Source organism: Triticum dicoccoides, chromosome 6B (assembly GCF_002162155.2).
Source record: "Triticum dicoccoides isolate Atlit2015 ecotype Zavitan chromosome 6B, WEW_v2.0, whole genome shotgun sequence".
NCBI lineage: Eukaryota > Viridiplantae > Streptophyta > Magnoliopsida > Poales > Poaceae > Triticum > Triticum dicoccoides.
The window spans coordinates 688,280,155-688,290,670 of record NC_041391.1 but is presented as its reverse complement, the minus strand read 5'-3'; the positions used below and the strand labels follow the sequence as shown (position 1 = coordinate 688,290,670).

Sequence of the window (10,516 nt, the reverse complement as noted above, 5' to 3'; positions counted from 1 at the left end):
CGTCATCGGGATTTTTTGTCAGATAAGACCTCTTACACTTTCATATTGACAGAAAGGACCACCTATGATCCGTATTGACATAAAATATCACGTACGCCGTGACGGCAGGTCTGCGAGCCGACACGTGGCACCTGCCGCCACGGGCGGGGGCGGCAGCTCGCCTGCCACAGAATTTCCACGTTAGCTTCTACGTCGCAGCCTGTCGCCTGAGGGAGTGGCGGCAGGGCCCACCATTCCGTTATAGCTCTCGCGCTCGCTTGAAATCCCGCGACAGGTGAGCTGCCACCGTTGCCCATGGCGGCAGGCGCGGCCGTCTCCGTCCGTGGCGGTAGATTTCACGTGTCGGCCGGCGGACCTGCCACCATGGCGTACATGGTCTTTTCTGTTAATATGAATGAGAGATGATTTTTTTTGTCAATACGAAATCACGAGGCCTTGGATTTGTTCTTGTCCGCCGGAAGAATGCCCAGCGGTGTTCACCCGTGCAGTGCTGCCGAGATCGTCAAGAGTGGGTGTGCTTTGGATCTTTGCCCTCTTTTCACACATCACTCCATCTCCAATCCAAACCCTAGCTTGTCCTGCGGGTATGATTCGATCCGAAATCTGGGAGAGCGACTAGTTAACGAGCACTTCTTCGGGAGCCTCAGAACGATCACTGCCACTTGACGCGCTCTCAGTCGCCCGCAATGTATCGCGCTCTGGGCGTTCCCTTCGGGTTTTTTTTTTCGCACCCATTTCCGGCCTTTTAAACATTTTTTTGATTTTTTTGATGTTTCGGTTTTCTAGCGGTCGTTCCTCTCAGAAACGAAAATAAAACATATTTTCTATTTTTTGTTCTTCCGTGAGAGACACGGTTTTGCTTCCGAGAGAGGCATGGTCATGCCTCTCGAAAACAAAAAAACATGTTTTCTATTTTTTTCCTTCCGCCAGAGGCAAAGGAGATGGCCCTCTCTCTTGCTCGGCCCAGAAGCCTACCGCCAACGGCCCGAGCTGCCCCTCTCCCTCATCCTCCTCTCCGTCGTTCTCCCCTCGCTCCCAAATTGCCCGGCGGATCGTCGGAGGGTTCGACACACAGAGGCCCCGCGCCCCCTCCTCGCCACTGCGGCGCTGCCGGTTCCAGCGCTGGCCTCGCCGCTGCCTCCCCTTTCTCTCCCGTGCGCAGCCTCCAGGTACCCCGACGGACCACTCCCAACTGGCTAGCTCTCGGTGCTAGCGTGCGCGCCGCCGCGGCTTCTGACTGTGTACCAGAGGGGTGGGCGAAGCCGATGCTCGCGCCGGGAGATCCAATGCCGCCAAGTAGGTGCCCGCGAGCTCCTCTCATCTCTGTTTCGGTTCGATTTCCAGCGTCTTCAGGGCGGGGTGAATCGATTTTCTGAGTTTGTCTATGACTTGTTGGGGGAATTTCAGGATCGACTTCGAAGCGAACATCGACCAGGTCCAGGTGCGGATTAGCAGTTTCACAGTGTCAAAATGGGGAGTGGTTCAGTCAAGCGGACATTGGGGTTCTGAATTTGGTGCGTCTGCTGTTGCAGAGGACAGACTTGGCTGATGAGCAGCACAAGGGTGACATTTGGTAGCTCTTCAGCGAGTTCAATGCTGCTTGGTATGGTATTGCTATCTTCAGATGGAAAAGTAAAACAATTGTCTAGAATTGTAAACCATATGCCTCTCTCTTCCACTAATATATTTCTTTGCTGTCATGCATGGGATCCCTATTCAGGTATTGCCACAGAAACAACACAACCATCAAGTTTTTATGTGTTGGTTCTGCGTATAGATGCACTAGCCATTTCTGAAGGATCGGCATGGCAAAAACATCTGATTCAAGAAAGAAAGTTGCCGAAAATGGAAGCATGATATAAAGTTCCTTCCGTGATACTCATCACAAGCCAGATAATGAACTGCTCTCAGAATTGCGACTCTTTCTGGGTACACCGATAGAGTATGCTAACACTTTCGTATGTCCTCCATCTTTACCAAACTCAGCTCGTATTCAAAGCTACAAGTCTTGCTTTGCATATCTTAATTGTAAAGTTACTGTGCAGTGCAATGTACTTCCAGGCCATTACTGTGTCTCTTATTAGTCAAATTAACCTTGGCGGGCAGATGGCAATCATATATGAATCTGCACCGGTACAGATAAATTTTCCAAGTGATTGATCCAGGTAAAACCCATACACCATTTACTTAGGAAGTTTCCTCCCTTTGATATTTTCTTCTCAAACACGTATCTAAACGTGTGTCATTTTATATGAGAAGAAACACAATGAAGGCACAAAGAATACACCTGACCAAGCAGCCAAACCAAAAGGCAAACGAACAAGAAAAGCTAAAAGACTGTACACAAGCACTAGGCTACAACAGAAGCTCATATTATGGATCAACATAAGTTTTCAGATCAGTTGATTGACATTTATGTCGTAACTTACGGCTCAGAGCTTTAATTTACTTGTAACCAGGCAATCTTTCAGTCATGACTACTACAATACAGCTTTATCCGAGCACATCATCTCTACATATGAAGACATGTCTCTTTCTCAAGCTCTTGACGATATTGTAAGTTCACAATCTCCAGGGCACTAGCTGTTATTTTTACAGAACAGGGTACTAGCTCTCATGTCACGGTGCTATAAATTGCTGATTATGTGCGACTAATCATCTCTGCATGTATCAATCAAGTACATTTTGAACCATCAGCATAAACCAAGTTTGCAATTACTCAGCCGGGAAGCAAAATCTATTTCTCTGAATAAGCTATATTCTGAACTTCTTTGCTTTGAGGATAGCCAACAAAGGCCAGTCTAGCGCATGTCTAACACAATTTGCTCTCCATTGTACTGAAGAATGACTGTTCGCAGTGGGATTTGCGGATGAAGGATGCATTGGCAAACGGTTTATCATGGGACGCTGCATGCTATGGCATACATTGGGAGGCTTATCCCTATGGCATACATTGGGAAGCTTATTCCTTTATAAGGAAGCTCTGAGATCACGGAAGTTCATGTCAGACTATCCCTCCAAATGAAAAGGTACAACTTTTTTTAAACAGTGACAATCTGAGTTTTGGCACATAAACCATCCTGTAGGTTACTTTGGATGTTGCCTGCAAATCAAGTTAAGCAGTTTCTTTTGTAGTAGGTGCCTAGTCAACAATCGTTTTGTAATTTTCCATCCTAATAAATTGTTGTCCGATCTCTTTACATCCTATTGCTTTTAACATCTTCTAATAAAAAATGAAAAACATTAACCAGCTAATGGGTATATCTGCATATTATTGATTTAGATCATTTATACAATTTCAGTGAATTGTACAACCCGTGTGAGGTTTAGATTTCACTTTTCTGCAACTATCATATGTGCATTTGTTTTCTTACATCTAAAAAAGCACATATATATCTAAATGGATATGCAACAAAAGATGGAACAAATATTTTGATCTACAAGCTATAGCTGTATGTACTGCTTGCTTCAAAATCAAGGACACAATCTTGTGTGAACTTGTAATTCACATTATGTGGTTCCATAGCAAGCAAACTTTGTTCCTCCTCCGGATTGGCATCTGCTTGAGCCCACGGGTGGTTGTGGTATCTCCTCAGCATCTCCAACCTCTCTGCAACCTCCTTCATCGTTGGCCGCTCCTCTCCACTCATGTTCAAGCATCTCATGACGAGGTGTGTGATCTCTTCGAGCGCTTCAATTGTCATCTCGTCCCTCACTTGGCTGTCCAGAAGGTCTTGGTGCTGGCCTACCTTTACTGCCATCATGAAGCATAAAACAAGGCTTCTATCTTCCTCTGGCCCGTCGAAGTAGAGTGCCTTTTTCCTTGTCAGAAGCTCCAATAGGACAACGCCAAAGCTGTACACATCACTCTTATCAGTCAGCCGGCATGTCATTAGGTATTCCGGGTCAAGGTAACCGCAAGTTCCCTGCACCAATGTTGCCATCTTGGCCTCATCAGTTGGTGCTAGTTTTGATGCTCCGAAATCTGAAACTTTTGCTGTAAGCTTGTCATCCAACAGAATGTTTGCCGTCTTGACGTCTCCATGGAGAATTGGCGGTGAGGCTGAAGTGTGCATATATGCCAGTGCCTCGGCTGCCTCTACTGCTATTCGAAGGCAGGTGTTGAAGCCTGTATCAGAGTCAAGGCCCCTACTACCATGGATGTAGTGGTACAGTGTACCATTTGAGACGAACTCGTAGACCAACATTGGCACTTCTACTTCGAGGCAGCATCCAAGCAGCTTGACGACATTCTTGTGGTTGATCTGGGAGAGGATGAACATCTCCCTCGCGAATTCCTTGGTAGGGACCTCTTCGGTCGTCTTTGACTTCTTGACCGCCACCACTGTCTTGTCCTCAAGGACACCCTTGTAGACAATACCGTGCCCTCCGTGGCCAAGAACACGGCCGGCTGCGAAGTTGTTGGTCGCTTTCTCGAGCTCTTCCTTGGTAAAGATCTTGAACCCTCCACCCCCTTTGCTGGTGTCACTGTAGTTACGTATCTGCTGCTGCAGGAATACACCTCCATTTAGCTCGAAGAATTTCTGCTTTGTTCTGATAAGTCTCCTTTTCTGGAGCCCCAAGTAGAGCCAGAAGGACATGAAAAATGGCAAGAACACTCCAACGCTCACTCCTGAATACGACATAGCATTACAGTTAGTTTTCCAAAACAAGATTACAAGCGCAACCCATTTGCAGGATTATCTGCTTACCTGTTACTACTTTTAGGGCCAATGTGAAATTGTCCTTTGGCAGGCAACCGTTCTCCGTCATAGCATCTCCACTAGTCCCCGGAGGACATTGGCAAGTGTGGCTTCCCAAAGTATTTGTGCAGATGCCGTAGCATGATTGCTCTTCTTTGCGTTTACACTCGTCGATGTCTTCCATTTGGCAAAACAATTCATAAGATGAAGTGGCAGAAGGAGCAGGAAGCAGAACAGTAAAACAGGGCATGGGTGTATACCTTTGCATCCGTCTTGTAGATAGGGGTTGCCTTCGTACCCCTTGGAGCAGTTGCACCGGTACCCATGGCCATCCCCGGAGTCGATACAATCGCTGAGCGTGCTCTGGCATGCATAGTCAGTTGAGTTGCGCCTGGCGGCACTGCAGCTGCCGACGTTCCGGACCGCCCAGTCGAGGATGACGGGCACGGAGAAGTCTTTGGTCCAGTTGAGGTACTCGCTGTCACCGGTGTATCCACCAGGAACACATACCGGCAGGTCGTTTTGTTGCTATAGAAGGCTATGTCTCTGTCTCGGTGCTCCTTGGTGAAGTCAAGCAGGAACGGCTCGTAGTAGTCGACAGCAGGGGGTATCGCGCTCTGGCAGCATGCCACGCCCGTGCAGGACCCCGGAGTGGTGAACTGCTGTGGCCGGCACACGGCCATGCAGCCACTGACATAGTAGCCAAGAACGTCGATGAAGTAGCCGAGGCTGGAGCAGCCGAGCGTGACGAGCCGGTTCCTGGCCTGGGAGAAGAGGTAGTGGCTGCCAACGAGTGGTACGAACGTGGCGCCGCTCTGGCTGACGAGACGCCCCTTGCTGTCGTAGCATCGACGTGTTGCTTTCAGGTGGGCCCGGGCCTCGCTGGTGGCGACGGACAGGCCGGTGATCCGGATGCCATAGCCGGTCACGGTGAGCCGCGGTGTTGAGCGGGTGTCATTGCACTCGAGCTGGAAGCCACCTCGGCCGTCGTCGCGGAAGCAACCGGCGCCGATGCCAAAGGGGTAAGGGATGGTGATGTTGCCGCACTTGTCGCGGCAGCCTGGCCGCACAACCTGCCATGGCGGCTGCTGCTGCTGCTGCTCCTGAGCCGAGGCTTGAGTCACTGGCAGTAGTAGCAGCAGCACGAGTGGCATGGCTAGTGCGATCGCCATCCTTGCTCTTCTGGTCTGCTCAAGGGCTGCTGAGGAAGTGCGAAGTGTCAGTTGCTGAAGAATCATGGAAGTCCATATATGCGCATGGATGCTGAAGAATCTGTTCAGTAGCTAGGACCAGGTCAATTACCCAGCAGGCCAGCACTAGTTAATGATGCTCGCATTATGCTTTATCGGAGTGCTGACAGCAACAACACCTACCGGAGCTTTGGCGTTTAGTCAATGGCAGAACCTGTTTAACCAGGCAGCCCTTGGCAGAGCCACATATGTCGCCACATGTCAGTACAAAGAGTTTCTGATGATTATTCTGAAATTTTGGCATGTATACCTACCCGAAAAGAAATCTTTGGTCTGTTAATGCTAGTGGAGCTTAAATTGGTTAATTGCACTGCCGGCAATCATTGGCTCCTTCATTATCTGTGCAATTTAGCTGACCGGGATTACTACAGCCACCTAATCCAATCCAGCACGTGAGACAGAAACTAGCATCGCCGTCTAACATTTTGGTAGGTATATTTTATTGCACACATAAACTCATATTTCTTCTTACTGACCTGGACAGGAATAGTGAACTTGGGCTCCTGCCTGTCAACGAGCAGAAATATTTGGTCTCTCTGAATCTCTGCCCCTGTTGAGAGTGCATACAGGCTCGACAGTAGTTGCGTCGCAGGTACGGAATGCTATAGGCTTTGAAACCGGTGAAGTGGTGCTGGATTTCCTTGTTCTGTTTGCTGTTGTATCTTGCTGTGTATTACCGTCCTCTTCTTAGTTTAATTAGGATGAAAAACTTGCAGTTTCACTCGCTTTGAGCACAACCTGAGCAGCGTGGGGGTTATGCCATGACCAATTGTTTGTCGATGGAAATACAGTCAACCTTGTTCAAGTCTCTTTTTCTGTTTCTCTGAAATTGTTTATTGCCATGACCAATCGTCGTGTTTTCCCTTATCAAAGATCATCAAGTATCTCACCTGAACAAGATCAAGCAAAATGCCCACTATTTCTTCCATTACTATACAGCTGTTGCTGCATTACAATTAATGAACTGAAGCAGCATCATAAAACATAGCCGATGCTGCATGCTGCATTACAGTTATTGAACTATATTACTTAAGCATCCTTGGATCCTTGGATTCCCCAACACCTTTCACAGGGCTAATGAAAGTTCAGGACATGCCATGCTCGCCCTGTGACGTGAACTGAACTATCAGGGAGTGTTTGGAGGAAGGGGCGGGAGCTTGAAACCCCGCATGGGCATGGAGAACTTGCCTTCCTCCCCGCCAGCGTCCTGGCTTCTTTCCTCGCCTGACGTAATGTGTAACAAATAAAGATGAACCTGCGCTCACTTACAAAACTTGCGTCACCATTTTGTTTTCTTTTTGTGATAATATTTTCTGTGGCAACCTTTTGTTGTCAGAATCTTTCCTCCTTCAGTATTCACAATTCTAAGCTGCTTAAACAGAGAGTGCAGATCCAACTAACTTGTACACTCACTTAACCTTTTGGTATGGACATTTTTTGCATGCATAAAACTCATGTTTCTCTTCTCACCGACCTGGATAGGAATAATGAACATGAACTCTTTGCCTGTCAGCGAGAAGAAATATTTCTGTCCCACTGAATCTCTGATCCCGTTGAGGGCGCACACAGGCTCGACGACGGTCACAGGTATGAAATGACCTGGGCTTGAAACCGTTGAACTGGTGCTGGATTTTCTTGTTCTGTTTTGTTGTGTGTTACCATCCTATTACGTGTTTAATTAAGATGGAGTTTAACAAGTGCAACCTTGCAGTTTCTTTTAGCACAACCTAAGTAGTGTGGGGGTCTGTTAAAAGAAAGAAGTGTGGGGGCAATGTTTGTTGATGGATCCTGTTCAAGTCTCGCTTGATGTTTTCTGAAACTGCTTATGTTTTCCCTTATCAACAGACAACAGCTCATCACACCCACGCTCTCTCAAGAACTGAGCTATTTCATTCTGAATATGGTCGCTGTTTTCTCCCATTATTACACCTGATACTGCAACCTTACAGTTACTGAACGAAGACGGCATCATACTTAGTAACTTAAACATAGCAGACGATGCTGCCTTACTAATTGAATGAACAATATATATAAATCATCCTTGAACACCCCCACACCTTTGCTGACAGACCTAGTGATGGTCAATGCCACGGCATGCATGCATGCTCACCCTGTGATGTGATCTCTTCTCAGGGAGCGTTGGGAGGAAGGGGCGGGAGCTTGAAACCAGGCACGGGCGCGATGAACTTGCCTTCCTCCCTGCTGGGGTCGCGGCGCCGCCTTTCCTCGCCTGATACAATATGTGTAAAAACATCAGCATAAGGGTACATTCAAGAATATCCGCATCAGGGAACTGACAATTATAGGTAGATTAGTTACCAATGCTTTCCTCTGCCTGCTTCTCTTTGTGTGACCCTTTTTGTACCACCAGAAAATTATCAACGCAGTGATGCAGAGTCCTCAACCTTTTTGCATCGAAGAAATAGCGCGGCGGCGGGCCGCAGCAGCAGTATCTGATAGCTGCATGCCACTAGGCGGCCCTCCCTTCATGCCTTGCATCCAGCCGAGGCTTGGCCGGGTGTGTCGTCCCAGCGGCACGGCGTGGCCATGGGCGAGATCGCCGGCCATGAGGGCGTGGCCATGGACGAGATCGCCGGTCACAAGGACGAGCAAAAGCACAGTCATGAGCGCTGTTTTGGATGCCATTATTCTTGCCGTCTCTGCTCCTCTTTTGCTAGCTGCTGGATCTACCCCAAACACCAGTAGTCTGCACTGCACTGCACATTGCCGGGGAGTGCAGATATATAGCACAAGTGTTGATCGGTGCATGATTACTGCTACTAGTCTGCAGACTCGTAGTCGTAGGTTAGGCCTTTGATGAGACACGATGAATGCGTAGCAAATGAATGGAGGAATCAGTATCTTGTAGCGCCCCAAAGGAGGTTGACAGGTCAGCCCCAACATCACAGACACACACACACGCTAACAAATCACATGGAATTTGCAACAGCTTGTTGGAACTTGCATTTATCATTTTAAAGAAGATTTCAAATCACATGGAAAATAGACAAAAAGACCAACCGTATACGTCTATACGGAGCGGATAGTTAGACTCGGCTCGCATTTGCGCTGCGTGTATGCCTCAACGTCTTATACATCACCGCTCGTATAGACTCGGCTCGCATTTGCGATGCGTGTGTGCCTCAACGTCTATACGTCGGTCTTTTGCCTCGCAAACCCGATTAGCCAGCGCTAACTGGCCCGTGATTGCTTCCTCGGCTCTACGTACGCCAAGAGCAGCCTAATTAAGCCGCACATCTGATTTGTAAGCGAGCCGTGCGGTACTATTTTTAATTATGGGAACGGCGAACCCAGCGCACACAGCCGAGTTTCAGCTAAGCGGCGCACGCTGGACGGCCCACCAGCTGAAAATGCGAAGCCTACGGGTCGCGGCCCGCTAGTTGGCACCGCTTTGTGTCTAAAAGAAAAAGAGTTGGCACCGCATCATGTGCTTGTACTATATGGTGGCAACCTGCACAGCCACCCATCGAACAAAGGAACGAGTTCGCATTTTTTTTAATTATTAAAGAAAAGGAACGAGTTCGCTCGCTCGCTCCCAAACTTAGGGTTGGGAATGATGCAGTTTTGTGGAGGAGGAAGAGAGATGGCGTTCCCGAGCTCTAGCGATTCTGGCGCCTGCGACGGCGTGCTCCCGTCGTCGGTGGCGCCTCCCGCCTCTGCCCGTGCCGCCCCCTCCGGAGAGTGCCCCACTCCGGCGGCCGCGCCTCCTCCTTCCTTCCCTGCAGCTCCCGCAGCTGCTTCCTCCGCGCCTCAGATCCGTTGGACAGACTTTGCCGACGACGAGCCATTCCCGGCTCCCGCCGTCCCCGCCCCCTCGCTCACCGCCGCCTCCCGTCACGCCGCGCTGCCGCGCCGGGCTGGCAGCTCAGCCCCCCACGTGAGGGGTTCTGCTACGGGCCCGCGTGCACCGCAGTCGCCGCCAGCGACGCCCTCGAGCCCGTCTCGGGCGAAGGAGAGCCAAGGTGCGAGCTTGGCTGGTGGCTCTGCTCGCCGCCGGCGCGGACGCTCCTGGGGTGTGGCTAGCCGCTCCGACCGGGGTGCCGCCCGCTTCTCTTGGCGCCGCCGGCGCCGGAGCTCCGGCCGGCTGCTTCCCCTTCTCCCTCGGCGTCGCGCTCCGCGTGCTCTTCCCCGACCCCATCCGTGCGGTCCTCCCCATTTAGGCCTTTCATTGCGACCTTCGGGTCCTCGAACCTCCGGTGCGTCGGGATTCCTCTGCCCTGGCTGCATGCGTCAGAGCCGCGCCGACGGCGGCGGCGGCGCTCGCCCCTGGGAGGGAAACCCTGCGAGTTCCTGTGCCTCCCCGACGCCTGGGCCGGGCTGCTGGTGTCCCTGGGGTGCTGGGCCGCAGCTATGCCGTGCCGGGTGGCACCCCTTCCCCCTTGGGCCGGCCCACTTGCGCTGGGCCGTCGGGTTGCCCTAGGCCCAGGGCGCTGGCCCCTTCCATATGGCTACCCCGCGGCCTCCCGCGACCCCCCTCCCTACCACCGCCATTCAGTCAAGTTCCCACCCCCTGCCCGTCGCATCCTCCCTGCTCCGATTTCG

The 10,516-nt window shown here is 50.5% G+C and overlaps 1 long non-coding RNA gene and 1 pseudogene across 4 annotated transcripts; one reads left to right on the top strand and one right to left on the bottom strand.

Annotated features, from left to right (window-relative positions):
- Positions 1–1,014: 1,014 nt before the first annotated feature.
- LOC119326626 lies at positions 1,015–8,278 on the top strand. 4 transcript variants are annotated; one of them, XR_005158083.1, is made up of 10 exons: positions 1,015–1,296; positions 1,408–1,441; positions 1,533–1,603; positions 1,721–1,958; positions 2,046–2,165; positions 2,260–2,556; positions 2,859–3,029; positions 6,438–6,545; positions 7,436–7,540; positions 8,087–8,278. It is a non-coding gene; the product is annotated as an uncharacterized LOC119326626 (long non-coding RNA). The 4 variants fall into 4 exon arrangements; XR_005158081.1 differs by having other exon boundaries at positions 1,408–1,603; positions 2,460–2,556; XR_005158080.1 differs by having other exon boundaries at positions 1,408–1,603.
- LOC119326625 lies at positions 3,024–6,442 on the bottom strand (annotated as a pseudogene).
- Positions 8,279–10,516: the final 2,238 nt, after the last annotated feature.